Source organism: Ciconia boyciana, chromosome 6 (genome assembly GCF_034638445.1).
Source record: "Ciconia boyciana chromosome 6, ASM3463844v1, whole genome shotgun sequence".
In the NCBI taxonomy this organism is placed as follows: domain Eukaryota; kingdom Metazoa; phylum Chordata; class Aves; order Ciconiiformes; family Ciconiidae; genus Ciconia; species Ciconia boyciana.
In genome coordinates, this window is record NC_132939.1 from 52,915,819 (window position 1) to 52,925,040 (window position 9,222).

The 9,222-nt window shown below is 42.9% G+C and overlaps 1 long non-coding RNA gene across 1 annotated transcript; it reads left to right on the forward strand.

Moving 5' to 3' along the window:
- The first annotated feature begins 330 nt into the window (after window positions 1-330).
- Window positions 331-5,674, forward strand: LOC140653733 (uncharacterized). Its single transcript, XR_012043201.1, has 3 exons — window positions 331-1,467; window positions 2,226-2,369; window positions 3,597-5,674. It is a non-coding gene; the product is annotated as an uncharacterized lncRNA (long non-coding RNA).
- Window positions 5,675-9,222: the final 3,548 nt, after the last annotated feature.

The window sequence follows — 9,222 nt, forward strand, 5'->3', positions numbered from 1 at the left end:
TACCCGCCGCCGGCCGCCGCCGTCCCCACCGAAGCCCTCCAGTACACACACTCCAGCATCTTCACTTGACGCATTGCAGGTACAACGCAACCAATCAGAGGGCTTGACTCTTACCAGCTAACCATTGCAGAGTCCCTTTAGCCAATCAGGCGTTCCTTGACAAAGTGCTGCCTCAGTTGCCTCAGCACCGCTTCCGTTGGGCGCCGCCGTGCCAGGACACGGTAACCTTCCGCGAGAGGATATAGGCCCTGCCGCCAGCGAAGGCGCAGGCGAGCTGCGAGCTGTCACCGGCTGCGCGCCCAGGGCGGCGGGCTCGGGTGCCCTAGCGTTGCTCCCGACGCCTCGGCCGCTGCCTCTCCCCCGCTGGCGCTGTGGGACCCGGCTGGGCGCCGGGCACTGCCGCCCCGCCAGCTGCGCGGCGGCCGCCTTCCCGCGGGCAGCTAACGGCCGCCGCCCCGGCCGAGCGCAGCACAGAGCCTTCCTGCCCCGGCGCCGCTGGCTGCGGGACAGGGGGGAAAAATGAAGTTTCACTCGGGAGGCTGCAGGAGGCTCTGGGAAAGCAAAGTGTTTTGTGCCGTGCCGCCCGGGCCCCTGCTGCTGGTTATGTTAATCGCCATCAGCAGTCCCTGCGTGAGAACCTGGAACCTGGAGAGTCACCGGAGCCGAGCCGAGCCAAAGCCTCAATTCAGGCAAATTTTAAAGTGACTCTAGAGGAGCTGCAGAGCTGTCTGTGCCAAGCCGGCAAATGGCATTTGCTAGAGACGCAGCTGAGAGCCCTGCAATGGCTTTCAGTTAATTGTGAATGTCAGCCATGGCACCTTTGAGAGCGACGAGCAGTACCCATAGTGCTGGCTGCCGAGCGCACGGCGCCGGCGGGAAACGCGAGCCCCCTAACAAGGGGCAGGTGATTAGGGAAGCCTGATGTCTTAACAAATTACTTAGATCTCCTATAGCAAACTGAAGTGCCCAGCATATCGACAATTACTCCTCTATATCCTTCCTTTGAGGTGCATGGTTAAAAATCCACCACCTTCCCCATACCCACAGACCAAGTAATAAATACACTTTACTTTGAAGTGCGGGTTCAGATGTAGCTGTGTCTTCATGCCAATGCAACGCTGCGGTTCCTGGCCTGGGACAGTAGTGTGAGATCCCTTACCTTGTCGAACATCCAGCTGGAACAACCTGCACGAGGGCCTGCAAGGGTATCTGAAGAGGTTTGCTCTCCAGAGGACGCTCCCTGGCCCCACTGGAGGCTGAGGGATTCATGCGAGGATCTCGGGACAGCTGAAACTCTAACGATAACATTTTTTGCAAGAATTAAGCTAGATGACTACTTGGCACCCGCGGACCCATCGCGGAACACAGTTCATTTTTTTTGCAGAAGCTTGTGGGCCAGCAGTACGTCCCTGAGGAGAGAACAAGATGAGACAAACTAAAGAAAGAAGTGGGAGGAAGAGTAGGAAGGTATTTATGTTTAAGTGATTTAACCCCATAATAATAATAACAAAATAGTCTATTTTGAGTCTTTTGCTTTTTGCTTATTTGATGCTGAATATCTTGTTTCAGTTATATTTTAGTTAAGGAGATTGGTGCTCTGTAAGCACCTAAAATAGAATTTGGAGATAGAGACAGCAGAAGCAGAATGGATGCCAAAGTGAAATGATCTGGAGTGCTGAGCACTGCATCAGCCCACACACAGGCCCACCCCAAGGATAGTGATGCAGAGAAGTCTTAGATGGTGCTCCCTGCTTGGAAAAATGATGTCAGTATTGGCAGACCCGAAACTAAACTGAAGGCTAACCAAAATAAGCTCATTAGTTCCCTTCTATATAGCATAAAAATCCCATTCTCCGGTGCAGTGCACCTTTGTGTTAGGCTTGTGCTCTTTAACAACGCTGCTGACAGCTTCACAGCCAGCACGTAACAGTGCACTTACTAAATATAAGTACTTCATTAGCATCTAGCATACTTCTGCTACCACAAAAATAATAACAAATAGCCATACTGTGGGGAAGGTCAATGCTGCTTGCCAGGAAAGGTGTGCACAAAGTGTAGATGCCTGGGAGAGACCAGATTTTAGACATATTCTTATTTCACAGAAGCTGACAGCCTCAGAATAAGGCAGGCAAAACAGATATTTAATTAGGTAGCTGATGTGAACTGTACCCTCACAGGAACGTTGGGAAGAACAGCAGGCCCCATGTGACAGCTCTATTTTCCAGGTTTACAAAGAAAGACGGGTTTTCTCGGTACCATTTCTGGAATTTCAACAATGATGTGAGGTGCTTTAGCATGGAGGCACATGCATACTCTGAGAGTCAGACATTTTAAGAGGCTGGACTTCACATGTGCTAGTGCCCCCAAAGGTAAGAACCTAAAGTTCTAGACAAAGAACTGGATCAAAGATAAACCTTTAGGGGGATATCAGAACCTATATTCTGGAGGCATCAGATATTCCTGTTGTTTTAATTTTTTTTTTCACTAAAAGACTTTTAAAAAGACAAGCCCTCAGCAGAGGATTGCCTAGGTACTGCCATGCCAGGTTCCCAGGGGAGAGGCAGTCTGTTGGCTCTCCGGCAATAGGCTGCAGAGATTGGAATTTATTTTTATAGTTTCTTGGAACTGATGCTAGAAATGCATCTTGGCTTCAAGGTTGTTGAAAAACTTAGGGTGTCCCCCCCCCCAAAATGGTGATCAGGCAGTTGGAGAAGTTATTTCATGGTCAGGTGGGTTTATTATTGATGCAGGCACAAACAACATAAAATAGCTGTCTGAAGAAGTGTAATGATTCCATAGCTTTCTTCATGTACTTAAGACAAATGAAGAAGAGTATCACCTGGCAATGATTCTGGTTTCCAGCATCTGTAATTTGGGATGTATGTATAATACTTCGCACCTCAGGCCAGCTCCATAGTATGGCCGGTTAGAATACTGGATGTCTCTTGGATGGCAGTATTTGACATCCATTAACTCAAGTGGTTTTGATCTTGTAGCTTCTTATCCCAAGGAATCCGACAAACTGATAGAAACTCCTCGTTTTGGGTGTGTGAGAGAAAGGAAAGGAAGAATAAATCCCTAACTGATGCAAATTAACATGGATTTATTGACTTCAGGGCATGTTTACAGTTGCTGAAAATCTGTATGAGAAACTATGATTCTGATTTAAAATTATGATCACCTTTGAACTGCATATGTGGAGCTGCTGAATTTTTTACATCTAGCTGTACCATGAAGACTTATGACAGCCCTACCTGACCCCCAAAAATTTTTTTAAAAAATAGACCTACTACAAAATTACAATTTGGAGTTAAATAAGGGAGACTTGGCCATTAGAGGATGTATCTGTGGATTTTACATACCTGTCTGCCTATGTCCTATATATTCTCATACATATATTCGTTAAATTTAGCTGGGACTTTTATTGCAAAATTAATGCCCCAGTTTGCCCCACAGGAATATTCAGATGAAAATGAATTACTCATGGACAAAGGAGAGGTGTAAAAAACAATGCAAATGGCTCATTTAATAATTTCTGTTATGTAAAAAAGCAATCCTGAGTATCTTTGAAGATTTTTTTTTTCTATGTTAAATAGGACAAACTGAAATGAGAAGCAACGGTACTGGAGTTGAATGAACTGATTTCCAACCTTTCTTCAGGACTTAAATTCTGAAGCATATTTGTTTACCATTGTTTATTATACCATTATAAGCTATATATTGGTTCAAAATCTGTAGCCAACAGCAACAGCTGTTCAGCTTTTATCTGTTAGTTCTAAGACAGAAATTTGAACCTATAAAGTAAACCAGTTTTTGGACCACTCAGTTTTCCAGCAGATTCTTAAGAAATGAAATGCAAACTCAAGCCATTCCTAATAAGGTGAATCTGACTAAGAATTGTTTTATTGTTTGTTATATTGTATCATTTAAAATTTTCAGGAATCCATCTACTGAAATTAGAAACAGAACTTTTCTGATCATTAGAATGACTGTTCCATACATATCTTTCTATACAGAATATTTTAAAATATATTTGTAGTAAATATAAATTACTCTTCTTTGACAGATGTATTAACTGGAATTATTGTCAGGGAATATAATTCATATACATGTATCCAACAGTGAAGAAGCATGACCTAGGTATGCTTGACAATGTTATGTAAAAATATGAAATACTTAGCAAACACATACATAAATATTTTGTCCTCTTCTGCATTTGATTCTTGAAAACTAGTGGATATAATTTGGCTTTTATCTGTAAAAAAACTAACGATAACAAAACATAAACAATAGAAAATGGAAAGAGTAACTTCTGTTTATGTCATGAATCATCCAATGTTTACCTTCCTATGAAACTGGCGATTGCAAAAACTGAGAAGGAAAATCCTGTTTTCACATACTCCAATGTTTCTAGAGAACTCTTCACAGGACTATGAAGAAAGGTTGGTTTTTTAAGACTGTGTGAGAAAGTTTTGTTCTTTTTAAATTTATTTTACATTTCAGGTGTAAAAAAGTAGGGAAAAGCTCTTTGGTTTGAAAGAATTATTTTATAATGTTTAATCTGCAAGATGCATGACTGAGTTTATGTATGGGAGCAGGTCTGTAATTCCCATCTGTGCAAGTCTTTTTAAGATAGGATCTTTAAGGTTCCCAACTCAAACTGCCCTAAGTTTAAAACACAAAACTTTTCAAATTATTGGGCCTCAAGGATGCCAATTTACATAGCTACGTAGAAAAGGAGTCACAAATTTAATTGCAATGCATAAATAATTTAGTTCTACCCAACGGCTAAATCAGTTTTATATCACTATCTAAAACTTTACAAGACAACGGATGCTCAACGTAGGTAGCAACTACTATTATGCAATTACATAGATGGCCTTCTAACACTTAATGCTCAGTGAAAATCCATAATTGTGTGTGATTTTGATACACACCAGTGGGAATGAGGCAAATATAAAGAAACCATGAGCATATAAAAGACTGGGGAGTTTTGCCTTTTTTCTCTCTCTCTCTCAAAAAAGAAACAGTAATCTACAGGGACATTTATGTTCCCATTTAAAAGAGCTACCAGGTCTGGAAATGTAAATGTTAAGATTAAAGCAGTTTTTATTTTCACATCTTGTATAAATGTGGTCAAATTCAATTCTGTTCTAGCTTTTTATTTCAATGGAGTTCCACCCACTTATTTGCAATCTTAGTGAAGCTCATAGAGTATTTTTATAAGGATACTGGCTTAGATTTTCACAGCTGCCAATGGCATTTAGAAACATTAATTTTGTGGAAAACGGTCTCCCCAAAAAACATTGCCTATATGAACAGAATTTTATAGAGAGGGTGAAAACTATTTTCTGATATACCAACAGAATTCCAATTGACTTGAAAAGCAGTACAACAAATTCAAACCCGGTTTGGGTAGCTCACACATGTAACTGGCAATATTATAGCCATGAAAACTAATTATGAATTTGTTCTAGTTGCACAGATGTTGCACGCACGTATGTACTTGATTTTGGCTACTTATACTTCTAACTTATTATATACTGGTTATCTATGCTTATCGCCATAATATCAGCCTCCCAGCTGTGCATTAAATGATATGACAAACTTCTGTCCATCTGTTCTCACATCCATTCTCCCAGGGCAGATGTCTGTGAAATGTTTTAATTTTGATTTTTTTTTAACTTATGTATATATAATATGAGAGAACAATTTATACGTGTGAGGCCATGTTCTTCAGTGCCTATGTTAACAAAGCCAAGGTTGAAAAGCACACCTTGCATGTAAGTAGTAAGGTTTATTATTTTTCTGAGTTCTTAACAGAACTCCTCCTTCTACCTTAGGCTGCTCCCAAAGAATGGACATGCCAAGTCTCTGCAGAAACACAGACCAACACTGTAACCTTACAATCATATTAAGGCAAAATTTAGAAATTTAATACTAGGTAGAATGGTTACAAGTCTTTCACTGCAACTAATAAATTTATAAAATAATCTTTTGTTAATATTACAGCTTAAACACAAGTCAACAAAAGCATGCTTAGTGATAGAGAGTAAGATAATTTAGAACAGTAAATCTATCCAGTCAGAAATTAATCTTAATAGCTATTGCATAGCCCTCTGTTCATAAAAAAGCTCTGTAGCAATGGGATGGCCAAGTTCTATGGTTTTAGGCACAAATACTGAGTAATTCCATGGCCCAGTCCAGCTCCCACTGAGATCCAGGAGATTTTGAATGAGACTGTAGAAGATCCTGGCAAATCATTTGACATTGTATGTCATTGGAATGACAGGGTCATTTCTTGCCTGCCCACAACTGAATGTAAATTTTAAGAGAACAAAGAATACTGATCAAAATCTAGCTGTACAATTGAGTGAAAGCAAATTTACAAGGAGCAGGCAGATGCCAGTTTAGATGAGGTTTTTTCTACATTAAATAAGCAGCAAAACATTAGCATTCTGTTTTGTTTACATTTATCACTGCCATATGTCAAATTAGGAAAAAAAATTCCCCTCAGTCAGAATGTTATTTTGGAGCATTAACTGTGAAATATTTTCAAATACAGAATGATGCAATTTAACAGAAACTACTGCAGAACCTGTGGCACCTGAATTGATCATCCTGAAATTCTTCTTAAATCAAGCAAGATAACTATATTCCAAACTACTTTAAAAGTAACTTTATTTTAAAATTCCATTTTTAATATAAATTAATTATTAGTGTGAACCATCATCAAGTGTTAGCAAAAGTAGATACAAAAAGTGAAAAAAAATAGGAATAAACGCACAGCAATCCTTCTACTCAAAGGCCCTGTTAATCTTTGGCAACATTCACTGAATGTGACTGAGTGGCTTTTTACTTCACATTTCCAAATTTCTTCACATATGTCCAAAAGCTAGTTTGTAAGAGAATCTACATAAATTTTAATTACTTGTCTCATAGTCTCTCCTCAACAGATAGATCTAATCCCTTCACTTTTTAACAAGTGAAGGTTTGGATCAATGGAAGAACATATTACATGCACTTAAAATTAACTTTAAAGAGACTGAAATAAGGCACCCACATTCTAAACTGTCACATTTAAATGTTGGTAAGGTTATTCTCCGATAATACCTTCAGCCTTCCACGTTAGAAACATTTTGGCCAAAGACCATGAGACTGCATTAGCTATTTATCTTTGCGAGATAATTGTACAAATTTCTTAGCTTAATATTTATATAGAATTCAGTGTTTCAATACTGAGATCTTCACCTATGTAAGACCAGTACAATGAGGAGAATGGTTTGTACGTGAACGTTGTTCTTCACGCATCCCTGTGAGACCCAGGGAGTTCCAAGATTCACTTAAGCAAGCAAAAGCTCTTGTAGCCCACATCAATCAAACATTGTGCCATGTTTTCCAGAAAGAAATTAAGCTGGGAAAATAAGAGCTTAAAATTGTTGGTCTGGTTTGAAAACAAAAGATCAATTTGCGTGTTCTTCCATAGCAAAAAAAAAAAATAAATTCCAACGTCACTGCTTAGTAGTTTAAAAAAAAAAAGTATATTAAAAGTAGGAGGCTGGGCATTCTGCATCTAAAATGGAAGCTGTCTATAAACCTATCATTTGCAGACTAGCCAGCTGCAAATCGGTTTTCTGACACCATTTCATATACTAGTTCCTACACAAATGTTAGGATGGTTTGGGGACCAAACTATGATACATTAAATATGCTATCTTCTTTGCTAGGAGAAATTCTTCTAGATTGTAAACAGGTAACTGTTGTGTTTGCCAACCTATCCCTGTGTTCCGGAAAGGCAAGCAATTTGTAACTTCAGTGGTAGAGCTATTGAAATTGTTAAACAAATAGAACACAGCTGATTTTGTCTTTATTTCAAACACTGAAAGTATGCACAATTTTTAAAAAACAGAAAAATGTATTTTAAAAGATTTAGTGCTATACTGCAAGCAGATCATCACAATTATGACCACATTGGAAATACTGCTAGCCTCCCAATCCAGAGAGGCCCAAACTAAAACCTTAAGTAAAAATATCTTGAACTACAAGGAAGCTCAAAATCTAAGGGTACCTGTCATGAACGGAACCAAAATCCTTGATTCCAATGTGGGTCCATGTTTGTTTGTGCTTCCATACCTATTAAAGGAGGTACAGTGTGAATGGTACAGTATTTACCTGGGTTATAATCAGCTGGTGGACAAAATCCTCAAACCCAGAGCAGACAGAGGAGAAATGAAGAAAACATTTGACATCAGGACATGCTTTGCTGCCTCGCACTTGTAGGCTACAGCCGTTCTGCTGAGAAGGGGCTGAAGTGACACGTCAGTTGTTGTAGACCATCTGATTCGGGATTGAATTTTACCGTCATCTAGATTTTGGTGCTTGACAAAAGCCCTACGATTAAAAAAAGGCAGCTGTGCTCGCTTCAGCATACCAGCTTTACAGTCTCTGTCGTAGCCCCCTTGTCGTTCAGATTTCCCCGAAGAATGTGCTTTATTAACGCAACCCCCACCCCCCTGCCATCATCCTCTCCCGGGTGCCGCTCCGGGCTCCCCGGGGGAGCGCAGGCCACCGCGCCGCCAGCGGGGATGCTGTCTAGAAAAAAAACAGCACCAACTCGGCCGAGATTCCCCGCACCCCCAGGGTCCCAGCCTAGAGAGCGACGGGGAGATGGGCAGAGGCCTCGCCGCGGGGCCGGCGGGGTCCCCGCGGTGACGCAGCCCCGCGGCGGGCAGCTCTCCCCCGCCGGCCCGGCCGCCCCCCGCGGGCTCCGCCGAGCAAATGGCCGCTGCCGGGGCCAGGCGGCCCTCGACCCTCGCCGCCCGGCTTGGAGGGGGCGGCTGCGCAGCCCGCGGCGGGCTGCAGCCGCGTCGCCGCGGGAGCGGGGCTTCTCCCTCGGGCGGGTCGGGGGGGGGAGCTGCTCGCCCGCCTGTCCCTGCGTGGCTCTTACCTCAGGGGGCGAGGAGACAAGGGAAGGGGAGAGGAGCACGGCGGGGGGAGGGCGGCGGGCACCGCTGGGCTGGAGCCCGCCGCGGCCCCGGCTCCCGCAGCGGGCAGGCGGCCGCCGGCCGCGCCTCTAGGGGCGAGCGGCTGCGGGGCTGCGGGGGGGGGAAGCGGGCCCGCCGGGGGAGGGGAGGGGCCGGGCCGCGGAGGGGGCAGGGCTGCTCGCCGCAGTCACCCTCACACATACCGCGCCGGGGAGGAGAGAAAAAGGCCCCGCTCCGG